The sequence below is a fragment of the Struthio camelus genome, chromosome 1 (assembly GCF_040807025.1).
Source record: "Struthio camelus isolate bStrCam1 chromosome 1, bStrCam1.hap1, whole genome shotgun sequence".
Taxonomy (NCBI): domain Eukaryota; kingdom Metazoa; phylum Chordata; class Aves; order Struthioniformes; family Struthionidae; genus Struthio; species Struthio camelus.
Window position 1 is genome coordinate 202,362,216 of NC_090942.1, and position 23,178 is coordinate 202,385,393.

The 23,178-nt window shown below is 39.4% G+C and overlaps 1 long non-coding RNA gene across 2 annotated transcripts in view; it reads left to right on the forward strand.

The window, feature by feature from the left end:
* Positions 1-19,828, forward strand: part of LOC104151607 (uncharacterized) — a 40,756-nt gene extending 20,928 nt beyond the window's left edge. The window contains exons 2-5 of one of the 2 annotated variants that reach the window (XR_695823.2): positions 1,132-1,204; positions 10,739-11,106; positions 12,664-12,762; positions 16,102-19,828. This is a non-coding gene — a long non-coding RNA (uncharacterized lncRNA). The remainder of the gene's footprint in view (positions 1-1,131; positions 1,205-10,738; positions 11,107-12,663; positions 12,763-16,101) is intronic. The other variant, XR_011138694.1, reaches the window with a different exon arrangement.
* The last annotated feature ends 3,350 nt before the right edge of the window (positions 19,829-23,178 follow it).

Here is a 23,178-nt window from a genome sequence, read left to right on the forward strand (position 1 = left end):
GACTGCACTTCCAGTTCCTTGAGCGATGGCGGCTGTCAAGGAAACAGGACCTCACACGTTCTTGGTATCAGCAAAATACCCAGAGCTGCTTAATATATTCTCGAACCGGAAAAAGTGGGGAACCATCAAAACTAGGTGTAGCAATATATAAGCATTATATGTAACAAAGAACATGAAATATACTCCTTTTTTGATATGTGGAAGCAATTTTCTGTACAATCAGGAAAAAGGTAACGAAGAAGTTTCCCTGTATGATGATGATGATGTTGCTGTTTTTACAAATAGCAGAGAAGGTGGAGGCGCGGTTGCTTGTGTAAAGGTTAATTAATTCCAAAAATTACCTCTTAAAGTTGCCTAACTGTCCCCTTTGTCTCATTTACTTGGAAAAAAAAAGATTCTGATATTCCATCAGTTCCATCTATTTGCATAAATAAATGTAAGTACTGCAAAATCTGAACTTGCTTCATTTTGCTGGAGGACTTGTTTTTTCCACATGTCCCAGCAAATTATACAGTGAACTTTCTCTCTGTACTTGCAGTGATAGGACTACGGAGTTTTCATCAGAGTTCCTTCCTCTGACTTCTGATCAGTCACAGAGTGTAAGCAGGTGATAGCTAAAACAACTCCTTACCCCAAATTCTTAGTAGCTCAACCCTTCTTTTCTCATTGTATCAGTTTTCTCAGGCCCCAGCTTCTGCAAAAATGTGCACACACCAGGTCCTACAGTGGTGGAAAGCCCAATGCATCCTGTCTGACATGAGCTCATGTTTTTTTCAAAAGAAAATTTGAAGCCTTTTAACAGCTCATTGCAGACAAAAGCAGCACATAGAAGACCTCACATAAATTACTGCAAGTTAAAAGTTGACCTGTGCTTGACATCCTAACACTTTTATAATTCATATATGAAAGAGTGAATTCTGTTTAATGTGGAATCCCTGGATATTTTCATTACATGTGGGTTCTGGGCTCCTTTTGTAGAGGTCCCGTTGGTGAAACAAAAGATACTGTGTTGTAAAATCTGAGTTAATTTTGATCTCTCTTTAATTTTCTTTGCCGTTTTTTCACAAAATGTAGTGAAAGTAGAAATTCATACTTGGATTAGATGCTTCTCTTCCTTTCTTTTCTTCGCAGTTCAGCATTCTCTTGTGATGATGGTAAATGAGAGCCAGTGATGGACACAGACTGAAAACAAAGCAAAATGAAGGTGCTTATGTTTTTTACTCAAGCTGGACAAAATGTTAACAGTGAAAACACATAAGTTGCAAAAGGTAGAAAATACATGGAATTTTTCATTTTAGATTTTTTGTTTCCTCCTATATTAGTTTAAGTAAATAGAACAGTATTCAATTTACTAAAAAAAATATTTTATTTATCTACTTTAAATTGTAGATTTCTTAATGTAAATTTTAACTTCAAAGTGTTATCTGTACAGTCTACCGAAGCACGTTTTCACTTGTTTCCTGGTACGTAACTGCTCCTCTGAGTAGCAGGGCAAGATATAAGATACTGTAAGCAGAATTAGAGGGCTCTTCAATTAGTATGAAAAATCAGTCCTGTTCCCATATTTTAAGTCTTGTACTTCCTGATGGATTTTAAATTTTATTTTATTCTGCCCGCCCGTAGAGTAACTAGTTAGACTTTTTGAATATTACAACTGATTTTTGTGATTTATGTCTTCGAAGTGCTGGTGTCTGTTCGTTGTCATTTGTCTGAAAGGAATTTGTTGTCACTTGTCACAGTGTGAATTCGATTTCCTATGGTATCTTATATGCTATCCAGCTTATCTAAGCTAAAGATGTGTCATGATTCCATGTTTTATCTCTGTATTTTAATTTACTATTCCAAGTCTCATGCCAAAATAACTTCCTGAAACATATATCTATCTTGATACAGACAATTGTAGTCTTCTGTTTTACATGTAGCCTCCCTCTTTTGCATGCATGTATGATTTCCTGAAAGATAGAAGTGTGTATGGTATGATGTAGTTCTACAGACTCCTGTGTTTTAAGATTTTATATGCACACACAGATGCCCTAAGATCATAAGTCTCAAGCAGGTTTTTCTGGCTTGTCAAAATGCCCTAGGTTTCTCATTCCTGTGACGAAACTTCCATGAGACGCTCTTGGTTAGGAAAAGTGTGTGAAAATCACCTAAAGAATTCAGTGAAGATGAGTAATACTTTTTTTCCCCTTGTATTAGCTCAGAGGCTTCCTCTCAGGCTGAGCAGATCTCCTATGTCCTTTCTGGTTCATTGGGAATCACCTGAGTCCCCACCATTTGTGTTTGTGTGGGATCCAAACTAATGCTGATGCCACAGTAAGGGGAGAAATGCACCTGCTAGCTCAGGTCCTGGGAAGAGGCTGAAGGAGCAATGTAGTGGTCAGTGCAGGGAGCAGGATAAATCCACCTGGATGAGCTCCATGTTGCCATGGCTGTATTGCTATCTGTGTCCAAAGCTCTGTGCAAAGGGGGACAACCCACAGCTCGGCTGCATCTTTTTCAGAGATGCTTCCTGGCCTGCAGAGGAAGCCTAGCGCATTGCCTTAGTCCTGACGCCTGGTACCTCAGTCTCAAGCCCTGCCTTCAGCCACCTGCAGCACCTCTTTCTGGAGCTGCCTGAGAAAGGTATTAGTGGCCCACATGTCCTCCTCAACTGTCTCCCTTCCAAAGGAGGCAGCGAATGGTTAGGGGGTGGAGTGACAAGGGCCACCTGTGAGGCGTTCCCCTGAGGCACTGAGGTGGGTCAATGTTTTAAGCATTGTAAAAGATCATATTCATTGGTTAGCTTGATATTGGTTAGCTTGATATTCATAGTGGTTTCGTTTTTCTTGCCCTTTCCCACCCTACCAAGGAGTAGTGATTAAGAACTACTTTTTATTTGATTGCTTTTTAATCTTATTGCTTTAAGTAGTGATACCAGTTACCATACATGAAATTACACAACTTGCACATTATGGCTTCTCCGTTCTCTAGAGCTGTGCTAAAGTCAGAAGGATCAGGACCAAGAGTGACCTCTGCCCTTGGAAATCAGATTTGGTTAAACATTTCCACATATCCAGCCAGCCAGGAGTGAGAAAGCTTGTAGCCTTTCAGCTGATCATGACTAGCAAGGAATTCAGATGCTGTTTTCATACCAAGGCTTTAATGCATGGCCATCAGCAGTGGTGGTGTGGCATGGGGCAGCTGGGCAGCGTGGAGGTGAGCCAGCAGGACCTGGGGAGCTCGACCCCATTAGGAATATTAGCATCAAGTTGTGTACTTAGTGCTGCCCCAAATTACAGCAGGATAGATGAATTTCCATTGCATTGTTATCTCCTTCCTTCACTGAATGAGTTCTGGAGCTTCCCCTGCTCTGCAGATCACAGGGTATGTGGTATGTGTCATGTGGCTCTTGAGCCTGTGAAAGTTTTAAATTCTTTGAGAAAAAATTTAGCCAACCTGATTGCAAGCCCTTAAAATATATTTACATAAGGGAATTAAAAACTGTCTCATTACGTCTTCTTTAAATGCGCTACCAACAATTTTTCCTTTTGGTCCTATTTTAATAGCACCAAGTTTCAATTGTTTCACTGGTATAAATGATTTCCTCAGTAAATTATTTTCCTTTTGTCCAATGCTTGAGTGAAATTTCAGCTCAGCTCAGCTATTCTTGAGACATTCTGTTGCCTGCCCAGCTCCCTTGAAACTAGCATTTGTGACCGTGGGACTGCCAAATGTCAAAATAGCCCGTGTATATGCTAGCAAATGCACATGTGCACGTAGAAACATGTGCATGCTTGCAGACAAATATGCCACATGGTAGAATATAACTACCATTTATTTTGCTGCATATAAGTCACATTGTTCTGTTGTATATATGTTTATGCCAATTTCAGAAGGAAAAAAGCGGTGTCCGATTCTTTTTGATCAATGCAATGAAGAGACTTAGAAAAATATCAAGAGTAAGAGCGGAAATTAATGTTATGATAGGTGAGCGCACTGACTGTGAGATGCAGCCAGTCCATAGAAGACAGCTAAACTGTTTCCAAAGTAATAGAAGTGCTGAAAAGTAAAATAAATATAGTACAGGAGCACACATACTTATTGATATGAGAAAAACTAAGAAAGCCAATTTATTCTGTTACTGGCACGCAAACGACAAACAGAACTTCTCGGATAAATACGAAAATAATGCTGCTAATACTGCTTTGAGTTAGTAAATCTTTCTAGGTGAGGTTTCTCAAATAGTTTTACAAAGGCATAGGTCAGAACTGTTGTCATAAGAACAGCAAAGGAAGACAAAAAAAGCCTCATTAGAAAATCTCCGTTCTAAATCTGTTGGCATATACTAAAAACAAGACCAGATGTGTAGACACAGAGGAATTGCTGTATCCTTGCTGTGGTGGTGGTAATTTATGGGCAGAATTTGTTGTGGAATTCACCCCTTGCTACAGAATTGTTTTCTCTAGTCTAAGGGTGTGTCTACACTTGTGAAGTTACTGGAATTTATTGAAATAATTATGCCAGAATAATTTGGTAAATTTCCAGGTACCAAGAAGCTCCCAGCCCTAGTTTTAAAATGTTTCTGGCCCTCATGTTCAGGAAAATATGTGGCTTTGTTTGTATGGTTGTACGGAAATATGGTTGTCTTCCTGAAGTCACAGAAAGAGATGGAAATAATAATTCGGAGAGGTATGATTTGCCCTGTACAAGGCCTGTTTAAACTTAAAAGGCAAGTCTATAGCGTAGTAAAGATGAAATGTAGACTGAAAAATGAAATAAGAACAATTCACTATCAGATAACACCGAAGCAGGATTATTGAACATAGACTTCATTTTCCTATTGAAACAGGAACCTGAATTTTAAGGCTCTATGAAGTTGCAGATTTCTGGCAATTTACACTAATGTATTATAAAATTTAGCATCCTTCTTGGAACAATTATACTTAGCTTTCTGCAGAGCTCATGAAAGCTGCAGCTGAAACAACACATTATGGTTTGCACTTTTTGGAGCCTCAGCAAAAAGATTATCTTGCTGCATAAAACTATATATGCTTTCAAACACAAACTGCTATAGCTCTGTATAAGAATCTTACCCTACAAACACTTACACATGAATAACTTTTAATAAAGGTGACGTACCTATGCAGGATCAAGCTGGGTATGAGGAGAAATATTGGTCAGTGCAATAGAGAGTGTCAGAATGTAGATTTTATATTATATTGGGATTACCTAGTCTTCAGAAATATTAATAATATCTCTTCCACTTCAATGAAGTAACTTGATTTTAAACATGTACACACATGGGAGAAGTAAAAAAACGCTTAGTGTATTGAGATGAGTAATAGTGATTTACTAGCAGAATGGATTCAGATCTATGGGATGGGGAATCTGAACTCTATGAAAAGTATCCAACTCCTCTTTCTTACAGTGTATTATATTTTATAAACTCTTTTATGTTCACTCTACTTGCCTCTTTTCCAAAAAAAAAAAAGGTATTATTTTTCTTAACATACTTCATTTAGAATTTTTAATGTTGTCGCCAGGTTCATTCTTTTTCCCTTAACCCATGTCTTTTCTTAAGTAAGTAAATAAAATGGAATCCATTGCTCAAATACCATGTGTAGCATTGTTTTATGTTAGGGGACTTTATTTTAACCTTTAAAAAATCAGTGCTAAATCTGTTGGTGTGTTTGATTTCTTCTATATATTGAGCAAAAATGTTTTCCGACATTATCATGAAAACTTTTTTGCAGAAACTTGGAATTAAACTCGCATTAAAATATGTGTATATTCAAAAAGTATTTTTTCCAGAGGACATTAGCTTGTACATACCTGGCAAGAACACTGTTTGCTACTGTACTGCCCACTGTCTACCTTCAAATAGCTCCTTTCGAAAGTTGGAGTAATCAATTCTTGTTGGTAGGATCCATCTCACCTAACTTCAGCTGTCTAGAAATTGGAGACTAAGCTAGGTGTTTAAACTTCCTCAGTAGTCTGAGACGACAAATAAGAGCTTTCAGGGGGTGTTTCATCATACCTTAAACAAAATATCCAAGACTCAACCTCCAGCAGCGTTCACCTTTGTCCACTGTCTACAGATTGCTGGATGACCTACAGCGCCTGACTCCTACGTGAACTCAGTATGTCCTGGTAGACCTATCTAACAAGCTGTGTTACTTACCACAATGCACTAAATAGTCTTAGTGTGAAAAACAGTGGGATCCTGTCTGCCAGAAATGATCTTTTTTACTTTTTGCCTTTTTTTTTTCTTGCTGTTTGCTTCCTGCAATTGTGTAGCGTTTGGTCCAGAAGTTCTGCTTTTTTCTGGGAGAACAATACATACCTCAGACACCCTTCACCCCTTTAAAAATCCTAGTAGTTGAAAATAACTCCTGGACAAACAGAATCAACCCACTATCAAGTTAGAAACGGGGAGAAGGGAATCAGATGTCTGAAGGGCTAACTGCAGGAAAGCTAACACTCTGGTGTAAGTTTTCCAATCAGCGCTACGCTCTTACAGATAACCTAGCCATAAGCATACAGCACATATTTAACAACTTAGTCCTTTTAATAACCTCGTATGAGAAATTTTACTGCTTCGGTTTACGTCTTTTACTCTGTAGTGTTTTATGAAATCAGGGGCCACTGTTTATTTATTTATATACTTATTTATTTTCAGAGGAGCTGTTCTGATTTGCCTCTGTCCCAATTTCATAAGAATTTTTAATTTCTGTATTTATTGTTTCAATAGCAGGTGCTGAGTAAACTCATTGGCCTCTGTTGTGCACGTGTGAGTGAATAACTGAATGTACTGTGTGGACAGTTATCTACTATTAAGAATAATGGCTTGACTCTACTCATAATAGCGGTTTAATTCATCAAAGGTGTTCTAGCAGATATTGGTTGTGACCTGTGTCTCCCTGTCTGGACCCCCTAACAAGGAAGAGGACAATCAAAGGACTGTGAGTTTCCGGTGTGATGGTGTGATGAAAAAAGATACTAGAGAACAGGGGATATAGACTAGAAGTTTAAACTAGAATTCTGACCATGACGATAGATGTTCATGGCGCTCATGGAAGTAAACGTGCCAGGGTCTCACATCTCCATTTCAAGAAGAGGAAGGGTGCTCAGAGAAGGGATGTAGGAATGACCAGAGTCCTGGAAAACATGCCTTAGAGTGATAGAGTCAAAGAACGTGTAAGTACCTATATCAAAAACAGGAATTTTCTGTGAAACGGCTTTTTGAACTCTAAAATAAACGAGGCTTTAATAACATCCAGTTGGTGCAAGATGAAGTATATAAATGTAAACTACAAATAAAGCACACATTTTAAATAGACATGTTAATTAAATGCTGAAACAATTTATCACGGGTTGTGGTAGATTTACCATCACTGGAATCATTTAAATCAAGATCATATGTGTTTCTAGAGGTCTCCTCTAGTTGAAAGGGGAGTTAATTCAAGGCAGTCTTGTGGCCGCTGTTATTCACAAAGTTAGATTAGATGATCTCAGTAGTTTCTGGCCTGGTTAAATATTAATCTGATAAAAACTACTTTGACCATAGAGAATGAGAAGGATTAGGTATAATCAGAAACAAATAATACATCACAAACTATTTTAAACAAAGGTCACCTCCGAGAGGGAGCAAGGGCTGGAGCAGGTGGCTAAGGAGCTTGCAATACAAAAAAAAAAGATGTAAAAGTAGCCAGAGGTGTAAGATATTAAATTAAATGGTATTAAAGTGGAAAGCAATAGAAACACTTGTCTTCTGGGAACAGCATTTTTGACATGCTCATAGGGAATCTTTGGAGGGGAGAGAAGAGAGGAAATGTACATGAAAGACGCATAACAATACCGTGGTTGGAGATTATTTACAATGTGTGGCAATGGGAAAGAAAATCAGCATACTGATATCCAGAATCACACACCTTCTGCCTGAGTAAGTGAAATAAAAAGTGAAAATGAGTTGCACTGGCAGTAAAACACAGTTAGTTATTTTCTAGCAAACATAAAGGGACTAAATCTCAGGTATTTGAGCAGCTGTGATCTTTTGCTCGACACAAGTCACTAATGTGCATAAACTATTGCAAATGCTATTTAAAGAAGGATAAAAAGTAACAGTAATGTATTTCAAAAAGCTAAAAAAATTGCTGAATGGTTCCTTAGCTGATCAACATATTGGAAGACTTTTTACTGGATATATATTTGGTTAAATCTTAGGATTATGCAGAATTTGAAATGTGTGTGACATCCTTTTATTTCTAATAACACTTTTTGTTGGAATAAATTTAATAGATTGTCTCCTATCAATATATTAGGTGTGAAATTGCAATGTGATTATTCTAATTTGGCAGACTGCTCCCCAAAGATTTCCATTAATACAATAGTTATCAATCGAAAGGGTTTATAGAGCTCGCATAACAACGAAACAAGGCAGTCTAATCTGTTTTTAAAGTGTCTGTAATCAGAGAGATTATAAAAATACCCCAAAACAATACTTCAAAGTAGCACACAGGATCAAACATTCTATACAATTGCTTAATTGCACTGTTATGTAAAAAAGAGCTTCTTAAGACTCTGGGCTATATTTGATATTCATGAAAGAGTGGGATTAACACATCCAGCTTTTGCCAGGCATCTGTGTGGGAATGCCTGTGTGGCCCAGTCTGCTCCTTTTGCGCGTTTGCCGCTGCCGTTTCTCCAGCAGCGCTCCCTCCGGAGGGGGGGGTGCTTCATGGAAATCGTTTTCAGTCTGTATCTCCACGTATACCTAAAGTATTCCAAAGTAAATTGCTAATGAAATCTCTCTGAAACAAAAGCCGTTGTTAATCTGAAGGCTGTAAAAGGATCTTCCTCCAATCCCAACTGCTGTGGAAGAAGGTCAGAGCAACATAGTTACTATGGAGCTTGGAAATTCTCTTTTTAAGATAATCATTGAATCTTTAAATTGACTCATAAGAAAGCTTTAAATGTAGCGCCACTTAGCAAATCTTCAGAGTTGGCTTTTAACCCAGGCTTTGGAACAAAAGCACTTCAGCTTTGCAAAGAAGAGCAAATTACATCTCTGTTTGATAGGCAGACTTCCAGTTAGCATCCTGCTGCAGCAGGAGACGTAGCCCCAGGAGATGACCAGCCTGGCTCTGACTGGGATGGGCTGCTTTCTTATGCCCTCTGCATCCATAAGGTTCCCAGGCTGTAGGAAGGACACGAGCTGAGACCTGACTGGGGTCGTGGCACTCGCTTTTGCAGCAGGCAGCATGTCTCTGGTGGGTGGACAGTGGGTGGCAACTGGGGAAAGGTTATCATTGTTTGTCACTGTCATTTTCCTCTTCATGGCCTCTGCCCCTGAGACCTGCAGTTTAGTTTCTCCTAAAGAAATCAGAAGTGAGCTTAAAGGATGTAAACCTAAGTCAGGGTTAATTCCTTCGATTTTTACTGTGGCCTTTGTGCATTAGCAGGTGACATGAGCTGCTCAACAAAGGGCTCCCTGGGCATTTCCATAGCGTGGAAAAGTAGCTGTTGGGGCAGGGTCCCATGAATGCTGTGCAGCAGCTACACTTGTGGTTTCCCTGCAGCAGTGTAGGAGTAGGGCAGCCTCAGACCTGCTCTCATGGGATACCGACGGCTAATTTGGCCACCAATGGGCCTGGGTTAAAGGAAATGAAGAAGTGGCAGATACCTATTTTCTACATCCCTGTCTCCTGTGTACCAAATGTGAACTCATCTGTAGTAATTTATCCCATAGTCTAGTTTTATATACACACGCATGCACACGCACACAGAGTCATCTGTAGACTGTTATAGGCACATCCCACAAGACCCTGCTTCTTTGTGTGTCTGCCTCTGCCTACAGGTAATAAATACCCTGATAATTGTTTTTCTCCCAAAGGCTGCATCTTTGGAGAGAGGCATGCCAACGACTCAGTCATCATAACTGCTCTCGGTTATTCTTTTGGGACAGTAGAGCAAGCAGTAGTGAAAACCATACAAAATGAAAGTACAAAATTTTCACTTGGTAGCTGGCTGAGGCGAGAAGAACGTGCTTACCCCAAAAGCATAGACCGGGCGGCAGGTAGAGCAAGTGCACAAAAAATGTTGATTACTTTTAAAAAATGTAGATTAAAGTTGACATCCAAAGGGTTAAGTATCATACAGCTGATTAACCATTTCACTGTTGCAGCTGCTTGCATAAAGCCTGCCAGAGGGGGAAAAAAACGTAATAAAAGGTTCATTTTAAAACCTGTTTTCTTTATCCTTTGCCTTTGTGCTAGTTTTCAGGGCATAATGAAGATACCCTTTAAAGTCTGAGGCTTTAAAATTAAGCAGTTTCAAAAATTATAAATACAAAAGGTCAGATACTTTGAAACATGTGAAACTAGATGACACATTTATTTGCATCTAACTCATACAGAAAGAGTTTGGTGGTTTTCCATCCGGTAGGGCTGGGAAAGAATCCTTTAAGATCTTTTCTGCATTCTGGCAAAAAACTGAGAAAAAAGAGACCGTGGAGGGGAGAGGTGCATGGGGAAAGGAGGGCTGAAAGAAGAAAGGAAAAAGCTGAAAGAAGGAAACCTCATTTCAGCTTCAGAACTTTTATTCTACAAATGTTGGTGTAGAGGCCAAATTTCGTCTAACTTTAGGGCTTCAGGATTGAGTCTTTTATAGACACATTGATTTTATTTTTCATTACACTTTACACTTCTCTCATCACACTTCACAGACCCTTTATAACTTCTACCTTTCCTATTTTTAGGAGTTTTTAATACACACTGACAGGGCTTGCATCTGTGGGGCTCACTAAGAAGTGCCAAATCTTCTTCAGCCAATGATATAATCCGATCACTACATAGCAGGACTTGGGTCAGTGTCCCAAAAGGAAGATTAAATAGGAGACACGGATCTACTAAGAGACTAACATGAAGTTAGATATGAAAATATGAGCAGAAATTGTGAAGAATTCCACATACTCCGGATGTGGAGCTACTCTGGTGCGTGGCAGTGTGGCCTCGGTGGTGGTGCTGCTACCATGACCCTGTTCCTGCTGCTCCCTGCAGAAATCCCCCTGCAGAGGGATGTGGAAATGTTCAGCGAAACATGGAGAACAAGCTTTGTAAAGAAAAGGTGAGCGCTTTACAGAACACAATCTGCTGCAGATGACCTGCTTTCTGCAAGAAGAAACCTATGGTGGCTATATAAATCATAACTGGATTTCCCTTCAGAAACTAGGGAACGTGCAGAGAAAAAATCTATGTTGAGACCATAGTAGCTTATTCTTCCCTAGCCTAAGTTTTCTCTAACTCTCCCTGACTTTGTTTTACAATATTCTCTCTATTATCATAATAGTAGCAATAAAATTATCAAGAAATCCGTGGCATATTTCTTCATGTTGACAATTGTCAGGCTAATTTCAGCTAAAATAATTAATGCATGATTTTTGCACCACCTACTGGCAAATGAGCTTGTTTCCATATGTCAAAGGCGGCTGTTTTGCCCAGTGACATGAAATGTGTCCTTAAAAATGATCAAGACAGCCATCTTTATTAAAACATGTAACTACCATTCTGGGAAAATATTCAGCTCCCTGTCACCGCCTTGTTAACAAGCTATAAATGGTTTTGAGTGATAACAGTACATGACAGATTTGAGAGTGTCATATAACAGAGAAAAATAGCCACGTATCCAAGACGCAGATTGAATTCAGCTCCCAGAAATTTTTGCTGCAGTATCTGTTCTAGTTTAAAACGGAGAAGTAAGAAAAAAAGGGCTAAAATTAGCCTTCATATTGTTTGCATTTAGTATTGTTTACTTTAAAGAGTCCTAAAGCCTTCTAGAAGCTTTGTAGTCTGACCTACAAAGTCTCACGTTAGAATGGTGCCTGAGTTCTCACTGGAGTTTTATTTTTGTATTTTCTCATCTGAACCTTCACTGGCACCTGGAGGTGCAACCACAATACGAGTAATGTAGGAAAAAAAAGTTCGGAGAAAAAATAAAGACATTTCAGTATGTTTTCTAGTTTAGCTCCCACTGCTTGTTTACAAGGCATACATTTTCTCCATTTTTCAATTTTTCAATGAGTAATCTTAAGATACGATTTTAAGCTCCTTCTGCAACATGGAAAGCCTGTGATGCTACCTTATGATACACATTAAATTCAGCTTTATAGTTTATGAGTTTTCCTGCTCTAAAAGCACGAGAGGCGTGCTTTTCCCGCTTCACCTTTGCTGACCCATGAGATGGAAATTACACCTACCTGTGCCAGCACGGGCCAAGTGTGCCCTGGGGGGATTCACCTGAGTGTTCCTCCTGCCTTCCCACCCTGCAGATTTCTGGATGAGTGGAGCAGCAGTATTTGGTGAAAGCTCCTTAACATCCCTCTGTCAAACCAAGGGTAGGGAATGGGATCAGCTTCTTTCTTTCCAGCCACCCCACTTTACACCAGCCCTGTCAATGTTTGGGTTAGTCTTTGCTCCTAGTAAAGAGGAAATGGAGTTAAAATTGGCTAAGGACTGCTATCCAAATTCTGCGACATTAAAAAAGCTGTCTAGCTGTAGATGATGATCATGTTTTCCTGCTTCTTTATCTGTTTGATGGCTATGAAAAGATGGCTCATATGTATTCCCTTGAAAAAGAGAGGAAGAGGAACAGACTCTCAACTCTGTCCTGTGTTTCACCTCACAGGGCAAGTAATTGCAAACCTCTGGGCTGAGGATAGTCCTGATAAAGAGATACTCCCAGCAAGTATGGAACCACAAGGTTTCCCGAGAATGTCAGTCTGAGGTAGGTGCAAGATGTTGGGGTATATGTTTTTGGAGTGTGTGTCAGAAGAAGATATTAAGGCTTCCTTTTGCCTACAAATACATGCTTGAGGTTCTCCTGAGAGATGGTCATTAGCTGCCGAAGGACCTCCCTAAGCAGGTGCAATGTTAGGCAGAGAATCAGGGAGCTGTAGCTCGTTTCCCAACATCTTTTCTGCTCTGCTTCATGGATCATAGGTGAAGCAGAAACTCTGGCCCTGTATCCCTGTTCTAACTTGTAATCCTTTTACTTGAAAGATAGGATAACTTCATGTGTCATTTCCTTATGAAATTCAAAAGATTTGAGAGATTTGAGATTCAGTACTCTCTAGGAGACTCAGGTATGTGCTTCACCAGACAAGATTTATATGCTTTACTCCAGAATCTGGCACTATTGTGGGACAGGGGAGAGGGACATATTTAAATAAAATCAGACAGAAAAAGGAATTGAACCAGCTCTAATACTTCCTGGAGGAATGCTCTGACATGCAGTTATTGTTTAGAAAGTGTCCTTCGGGAATTTTTTGCAAGGGGCAGGGGTGTCACGGTGTTTTTTAGAGAGCAGATGAAGAAGGGATTCCAGGCTTTGCCCACACAGCCTGAAGACACTAAGCCAGCCAGATCTCAGCTGCGGGAAGTGGCTCCCCAGGGCCAGGGCTGCGCTCGAGGCCTCGGGGGAATGTGGCACATGGCCTTTTCTCAGCATTCCCCGCTGGCCAGTATATTTGGCTACACAGTTGGTGCTTTGCAATATAAAGATCCCATTTGTAGATGCTTAACGCTCCACCGTATAGTGTGGACACTTCAGCATCTAATTTGGGCCTATGAATTTTGATTTGTGGCCCAGCACCTAACTGTCAGGTGTGGCATTGCTCCACAGAGGTGCTGGAAACATTAAACTCTTCTTAGAAGTCTGAAGTTCATGGGTGTTAAAATTGCACAGCCATGACAGAAGTGTTGAATATCCTAATGAAGTGTATTATAAACTGTCCGGTGTACCTGAGTTAATGTCCTTGCCAATATGATTTTTTATTTAAGTCAATTACTAATTTTAATTATGTTGGGCAAATCTTCTTCTTCTCGCACCTGTGGGCAACTTGTTCCTCAAGTGCAGGGGCTTTACGTCAACCACAGTAATAATACCATGAACTGAGAAGCCCAATAGTGCCATTAGAGATACTATATTTGATTTTGTATTTTATTTTTCAAAGGAATTCTATTTACTATTTTTGGAAGCCTCAGGGCTGAATCACAATATACAGTACCTAGTTTCATATACCAGAAAAGATTAAAATCAAGTATGCTATTGTAAAGTTTTAAAGTTTATATCCATATGCATTAGTAGAGAATTTGTTTTGATGAGAAAGAAAAAGGCTAAGGCTTTATCTTAAAGGTATGTTAAATTTGTTTGAGAAATAGTTCTAAGAGACTGAGGAAGAATATATCTACATATATGTTTCAAATGGAAAAATACAGATCTTCATGCTCTGTCTGCATGGATAAGCATAGGCACTTGCAAGTCAGCTCTCAGCACAAGAGCCAGCTCAGGACTAACATCCATGCAACCATACTAGTGCAGCGTGAACTACTTAATGCTACTTCCCAGCAAAATGTATTAACTTAAACCCGGTGCTCTGTTAATATGGCTTCATGGTTTCCCATTTAAGGCAGGTGTAGGTTTGCCAGGCTGGGGAGATGGGTGAGGCATACGTGTGACTCCCTGTGCCCGTAAGCTTCTGTGCAGACGTAGGGAGTGTGGTGGACGCAGTCTCCTTCTGACTCCTTTTCATGGCTACATTTTTTGCATTTCACCCACTTCCATTATTACCTCTCAGCTCCCCAGCCCAGCATGGGGCTGAGCACGGGCTCCTGGCTACCGTGGGTGCCAGCAAAGGCCGTGGCACAAGGCACCTTGAAGAGCCCGTCAGAAGCAGGCCCCATCCACTTCTGGGAGAGCTCAAACCAGAGCTGACCAGGGTTGACCACAGCTCATGCTGTGAAGCCCCCTCCCTTTTTGTCTTTTCTTCCACAGAAGCAACTGGAGTAAAGTCATGAGAAATAAAATTTATCCTGGGAGTGAAGACGAAACTATGAAAGAAGTACAAATGAAACTATAAACTTCTATTTCCCTTTGTAACCCTTCTTAAAACCCACTTGCTCCAGCAGTTTTTACACCGTTCCGAGTTTTTTAACCGCACACTCTCCCTTTCCCCCATAGTCCTCTATTTTTTGTCTTGTTTGTATTCTCTAGTTTGGGATATATGAAGTGCTCGTGCTGTTCTCTTTCTGAGGCTCATGGTATTAGATGGTAAACTTGCTGGGACATACTCAGATGTTACTTGTTTCATATGAATACACTTTGCTTCTGTGTTTGCAAAGTAGCACTCAAGAGAGTTTATAATTAGTAACAGTATTCTTTACTGTTCATTTTGTTATCAGATAATATGAAATCAAGTAGCTGCCAAGACATGTTGGGGAGATACCTGCAAAACCAGTATCTAAAGATCCACAACAAAAAGGAAAAATTTGGAAGACCTTCAATCAGCTCCTAGCAGCTGCAAATTTTGCTTTGGATGAAATAGTAAACCTATCTAAGGGTCTATATGAAAACAATCTCACCAAATTGTACTTATCAAAAGTTGTACTGGGCTACTCACTTTGATATATTCCTAAAAAAGGAATTGGAACACCCAAAACTAGTTAAGTCAGCAAGCCATCTACGTACGTTTAGGGTCTATAAATAATAAATAAAAATAGTGTGTCTATACGCAGCTGATTTCCAAAAATAAGACACTTGAGATACTGTTGAAGTTGCTGTGGTGTTACATACTTAATTCACTCTCTCATTATTTATATTCAAATTTTACAATATATATAATATGATGTGCAAGATAAACCTCTAGCGTAAAATCAGCCAATGCCCTTAAGGCCATGATACAAGCACTTCTATTTGTGTCATATTTGATTAACTATTATATTCCTCTTGTTTCATAATTTAGATTTCTGTCATGGAAATGAGTGACTGTGCTGGCAATTAACAGTATATAAATTAGTGAGGAGAAGAAGAGTTACTATAGTTGCCCAGTGCAGTGAAACAGAGAAGACTTATTAGTACAGAATGTCTTGTATTTGCCATGTGGACTCCTATTCCTTTTTGTTTATTTGGGGATACTTTCATGCAAAACAGAATTAATTTTTTCTGCACAAATGCAACTGTTGAAGGAATACACATATTTAATCATAAAAAGATGAATTTAATTCATCTTTTAATCATTTAATCATCATTTAATGTGTTAATTATTATTTTAATTTTTCTTTCTAGGTACGGTTGTGTCCAACATCATATAAGACACTATCTACTTGAAGGTTGTAACCCTGTGTTGAAAAAATAGTTACAAAGTGATGCAGCAAAGATGATGGTCTATATCTCCTATGCAGTTTTAAGAATTTAATGTACTGTACTTTTGAACAAAACTGCTACTAATTTTGTGAATGTTTTAATTTCACATTTATTTAGTTATTTTTGCCAGAATTACTGGTTAAAGGCACACTCACAGAATCACAGAATCACAGAATCACAGAATCACAGAATGGTTGAGGTTGCAGGGGACCTCTGGAGATCATCTAGTCCAACCTCCCTGCTCAAGCAGGGACACCTAGAGCATATTTCCCAGGATCGCATCCAGGCAGGTTTTGAATATCGCCAGGGAAGGAGACTCCACTACCTCTCTGGGCAACCTGTGCCAGTGTTCTGTCACCCTCACAGTCAAGAAGTTTTTTCTCAGGTTTAGGTGGAACTTCCTGTGGGTCAGTTTCTGCCCGTTGCCTCTTGTCCTGTTGCTGGGCACCACGGAGAAGAGACTGGCCTCATCCTCTTGACACTCCCCCTTCAGATACTTGTACACGTTGATGAGATCGCCTCTCAATCTTCTCTTCTCCAGGCTGAACTGGCCCAGCTCTTGCAATCTTTCTTCATAGGAGAGATGCTCCAGTCCCCTCATCATCTTTGTAGCCCTCCACTGGACTCTCTCCACGAGTGCCATGTCTCTCTTGTACTGGGGAGCCCAGAATTGGACACGGTACTCCAGGTGAGGCCTCCCCAGGGCTGAGTAGAGAGGGAGGGTCACCTCCCTCGACCTGCTGGCAACACCCTTCCTAATGCACCCCAGCGTACCATTGGCCCTCCTGGCCACAAGGGCACACTGCTGGCTCATGTTTAACTTGTTGTCCACTAGGACTCCCAGGTCCTTCTCAGCAGAGCTGCTTTGCAGCAGGTGGCTCATAAACCATAAATTAGGGACACCAGCATAATATAGATGTAATATGTTAGCTGAAGGAAATCACTATGGGCCATTCATGGGAAAGAATGGAAGAAGACCTAGAAGATGTAAAATATTAACATGATACTTTTGTGTGTGTTTGGGTAGGTGCATCTCTATGTGTGGTAACATGGTATCCAGTCATATTTTCATTCTTGTTTGCTTGCTGCGAAAACAAATTACATGTTGGGTATATGCATGGTGAACAACCAAATAAGAGAATTTACAGAGAGAAAAGACTGTCCTTTAGATGGTTATGGAGTTCTCCTGTTTACAGCATTAAAAATCACCGTGTTTTTTCCTTTTTCTTACTGGCCTGGTAAGTATCAAGCTTTGAAAATGTTATTCATGTATTAATGGGGAGGCGCTACTCTCAGTTCAAACAGTCGGGATTCTTGCATTCAAACCATTGTTGAGATGTGTTGTCTAAATGAATAAACATCAGTTCACTTTGTGGAATGGGTGCCAGGCCAAGTTAATCAATAATTTAATTACCAGTGACCCATTTTGCTTACTTCTAGTTGAAAGAGAATTTCTGCATTCTTGCATAAGTTATCATTTATCCAACTTCTTACAGATGGATTCAGATGATCCTTTTCCTGCCTTGAGGATGAGATGAACTTAATCCAACATTATAAATGAAAAACAGATGTCTAGATACACATTCTTTTCCTCATAGCTTGCATTACATTTATTTACCTAAAATAACTCGTAACTCAAAGATTTTGTGCCAGAAGTTTGACTTACCTTCAATTAAGGTGAATGTTGCTGCAGATGTGACAGCTGCAGCAAGAGAAACTGACTGTTAGCAACACTTTTCTAAAGTTGCAAGCCCTTTTGAGAAGGCCAATGTTCACATGTTGTATTTATTATTATTATTCATTTTTATTAGGAAGGCAGCTGGTTGTAACTCCAGAAATAGAGCAGGGTTTGAAGTGAGGCAGAAATTTTCATTTGTCTCTAAAAATAGGTTGTCTTCCAGTATGAAATTTGAAACTGCTATTTTTATGCTTTTGAATTCCCAGTGTTGTTCCTGTTGGATTTTTCTTCATACAATTTTAATAAGAAGTCTTTGAAATTGGACTCTGGCTGAAAAGTTTCATTGGCCTGAAAATCTGTATTTCACTGGTGGTTGTTTTAGTTAAAAGAAAAAGAACCTGGATGAGAACAGGTGGTACAGCATACATTTTTTTATAAACGTTTTGGATTTACGAGGTGTGTGGCATGCACTAATCATTGCCATAGTTAGGTGTGTAGCAGAGAAGTATGCCTTACATTCTATTGAGAGATTAAACTTTTATTTTATCTGCTCTTGTGATTTCTGATGGTGTGATATGATCTATATAGATGCCCTAACATTTTGCAACAAGTTATTGTGCATGTGTTAATTATATTACTGGCCAGAAAGCTAAATAGAAAACAGGATGTTCGTATCTTAACTCTAAACAAGGAAGTCAAGGGACAGTTCTTACTCCAAAGTGAGAACAATCAACATAGACAAGCAAGGTAGCATTAATATCTCCACTATGTAGATGAGAAACATAAGTGCAGGAAAACATAAATTATTGACCCAGAATCACTAAGCCTATGTCTAGACAACATAACCCAGGAACACTTCTGAGCTCCCGAGTCAAGATGTGTGCAAAGGCCACATCCTGATCACATTTTGGGGTGAAACACACGTGCACACCAGCCATCCCTCCCCAGATCCCTGCTTTCCACAGGAAGGAAAGCCAGGGCTGTGAGCCAGGCGGGAATGGCAGTGAACATCAGCCGGTCAGTCCTCAAACTGCACCATTAGGGAGCCAGATGCAGGGAATGGAGCCCTGCAGCAGTGAAGTGCACTTAATATAGAGCCAGAAAAAGAAAAATCCAACCTTTACAGCACTTAAGCCCGTACTTAGGCACAAAGCTATCCTTCCTCTATGTGCCCTCACATTTAACAGGATTAAAATGTTCAAATGCCTGGAGCAGGCACTGAAACAGGTTTTAAACACAGTTATGTGCAAATCCCTGGAATAGTTCCACTATTACGCTGAGACATTTGTTGGTCCCTGGGAGCAACACTTTTGTACAGCTCCCACTTTTAAATATGCAGAGACATGGAAGAGATTTATTAGACATTGGAAATGTCCAATATGTATTTTACAAACATGAGACATATATCACACATCATGGGTGGGTTACTGAAAAACTACTAAATGTTTTAAATCTTCTTGAGTGTATTAAAGCATAAAATGAGTGGATATTTTGCATACAGAATGGTGCCTGTGAGTAATATCTTTCTTTACATAGTGATAGTGCTACAGTAGCAGTGATCGTCTAAGGATGGAAGGAAGATAAAGTTTGTGAGCAGAGGTAATATGGCCTATATTATCCAAATATGGTCTTTATTACATCTCCCCGCAAATACTGTCTTTACATGTTTATTTATGAGTTGTACCATTTTTTGTATAACGGCTTGTAGCTTTTCCTAAAAGTTTATGTGAAAAAGCTATTGCGCTATGTAGAACATTCTATGAAAAGTCTTGCGAGCATTTGAAGCCAAAGCCTTACAGTTATTTGCACTCCAAACTGCAATATAGCTGTAGAGTTTGTACCTACACAAGTAATCATCTCTTCAGGGAACACATTACTTTCATTTAAAAATGTACCTCGAAATGTGTAAATTCACAGATGTTAATGATTGCACACATTTTCCTCTGTTATTACAAAGCCAGTAAAGGTCGAATTCTGCACTACTTTGTACCCCATTAATGAGGTTTGGATTAATATCAATGAAATGAAAGACCAAACTCAGAAACTTGTTGCTTGTTGCAGCTATTCAGATGTTTCTGGATACATCTATTTCGGAGGAAAAAAAGTCCTACACTTCAGGCCATGAAGCAGCAGAAGTGTCTCTCTGAATTTACATTCACAAGCCAAAGATATGCAGAGTGTCGACAAGATGAGGGAGGACAGCGAGCGCCTTCTGTACCCCGTGGCAAGATCTGGCTGTACAGAGCAGGACCACAGTCTTTCTGTTATGGAAGAGAAAGGGAAAAAGAGCAAATAAAGTGGTAGGTGAAAAAACACTGGTATCCAAGCACCGCAGCAGTAGTGATGTATGTGTACTATATACATCCTAATATCAAGACTTCAGCCATCCCCTCTGTATCTCTTTAGTATTTCATATGTTTCTGTGGATGAATTTGAGCTCATACATGAACTTTAAACAATATAAATTTCCCATTTCAATAGTAATTATTATATCAACCATGAGCCAAGGCACTGAAATATGAAAAAATATGCCCCTGCATACAAATATGCTTAATCATAAATAATTCATTAACTTGTAGAAATGTGTGCTCTATGAGGAAAATTTTCATATGTTTCTCTTTCTTTGAAGCTGGTGTAAACATATGGGTTTACTCAGGTTCTTTCTACATGATGGCCAAGGTTCTGAGAAAAAGTTAGCCTTCTGAACCCCAATTTGTGGTTGTATACAAGCCCTACCTTGCACTTTCCATTCACATTAGAAGGACCAACTAGATACTAAGGGTTTTCAAAACTTAATAATGTGTCTAAGTGCAGCTTTAGCAGCCAGAGTGAAGGCATCTGCTTCTGAAATTGTTGCTCTAATCTCTTCAGTAGTCCAGCTCTATTTAAAGGCCAGTTTCTCTCTTCTAAGAAGCAAAATATTTTACGCAGAATTTAATGTGTGTATGAATACACACACATACACAAAGACACAAACATTCTTCTTGTCTGTTTGACACGAAAACAAAATCCTGGTGTCATGGTAAAGGAACTACTGTTAAGCATCAAACTGACACTTCGCATAGGTTATAACTCACTGTAGGACTAAGCTGCAAGCATGGGTCCATGGACCCAGCATACTATTTCCTTTTGGGAAGGACACTCCTTACACACTCCTCCATGGTGACAGTTATGCTAGGAACATGACTCTTGGCTCACCATAAAGCAGTTTTGCAATGATGGCCACTATCCAAATGCCTGATATACTTAGCTTCGGAAAGTGATTCAAATTCTTTCAGTTCATGTCTTTGGTCTGTAAATTTATTCCCCTCTTCAGTCACTGTTTAATGACAAGATAACATTTCTGCCTTTTAATCAGTCACTTACAAGGTGACTTCATTTCCCCCCAGGTCATCTAGTGCTAAAGCATAAGCATTTATGACTAGTTGCGTGCAAATACATGCACTCTATTTTGTGCATTACAGTGCATTGCTGAAATATGTGACTGAGGTATCGTTCTGAGGTACATTCATATCTAGGCTAATCTGACAATTTTGCTTGTTAGTGATGCTATATACTTACAAGAACAGTTTCTGTCTGGGAATCAAGTAACATTTTTAGGGAACTTAAAAAAATCAACCTTTAAGTCAACTTCTGTATCTATTGGAATATATTTCTTATAGCTGTCCTAAACAAAAGTCACTTAGAGATTTTTGGATGCTCTAAGTAAACAGATTCTTTTGCCAGGATAAGGAACTATGTAAGTTTTAAGCAAGTTAAAGTTGCTCCACTGATGCAGCAATGATTTTGAATTACAAGGCTGAAGTTGTTTTGGCTCAATTTGAGACTCGGTTTAATAGGTGAAGAAAGCAACAGGCGCCCTGAATCATCATTGCAGTCAGTGCAGACAGACTGTAAGAGACTTCGGTAGGACTCTCTATGGCTTTAAAGTCCACCTAAGTGGAGCTCACGGTAGGACTGGGGCCGAAAATACTTTCTTTGACCTACTTCTTATATTATACAGTATCACTACAGGCAAAGGAAGTCGAGAAAACAGATTTTCAGACACTACAAAGGGCAGCGTTATGTGAACAGTCTGAAGGTATTGAAGGGAGAGGTCTAACCCTGTATAGCATTTTTACAGGTGCATAATTTCAAGCATGAGAATAGCCATACTGATGTCAGTGAACTGGTTATGAGCTTAAAATTAAACATATGCCTTGTTGGATCAAGGCTAGAGTGCAGTCTTGATCCCCGGTTCTTTCCAGCTGTGCGACTACGCCAACCTGTTCCTCGCAATTCCCTTCTGCAACAGTGATTAATGTGCAATGTGTTGATGCCTTACATGACTATTAAAAAATTTTAAAAAAAAGGCCTGGGACAACCACTGAGATATAGCACTGACCAAAACCAACAGGGAGGATAATATACAGGCACCTGCGTTGTCCTTTCATGTTGATGAATATTGCACAGATGTTGTGTCACTTTCACTACTGTAAATCATTATTCATACTAATTTAGCTGTAGCACACCCATGCCTCAAGCCATCTAGATACCTACCAAAATGTAGCCCAGAATATGCTTCAGAAAATTATAAGGCAAGCACTGCATGAAAAGAAATTATGATGCAGATCCGTTTGCTTGGGCCCCAGCTGGCACCAAGAGATTTCCACTTCCCTTATCACTTTAAAAGTAACTTGGGACAGACGTGTCAAAAACTGGGTTTACATGAGGTGTCCTAGAGAACAGGATATTTTGCTTAATTATTTCAATAAAATAAAACATATGGTCAAGGATATTTTATGTAGTTCTGGTTCTAGTTCTACTCTTATTTTAGTTTATTTGTACATTTTTAACCTACTACTCTATTAAAAGACCAACATATATAACTTCAGTCTTTCACACATGGGTACATACAGCTGCAGACATAAGACTACTGATCAGGAGTTGGCAAATGCCATGGTTTTAAATACCTTCTCATCTAAGGAATTTCTAAAACAATTACACACTATGGTGGATAAGTTATAAGCAGGCTCTGCTCTCTGGTTTATGTTATCCTTCAGCCCATTCATTCCCAGTGGCAATGCATTTGTTTAGGAAAAAATCAAGTTTTATATTTAGATGCTTAATTTTAGACACCCAAGCTTGACTACATGGCATACTCAAGATCACACAAACTGCTGCGACTGAAGTCTTGCCAGAATCAAAATACAGCCCTCCCTTGCCGTCTGTGGCTTCATTAAAAGAAACCATGTACCTTGCAAAAAGCTCCAGCATAGCCCAACAGCTACCTGCTTTATGATGCTGTGAGGACCTCTTGTGGGTGAAATCTAAGGAGCTAT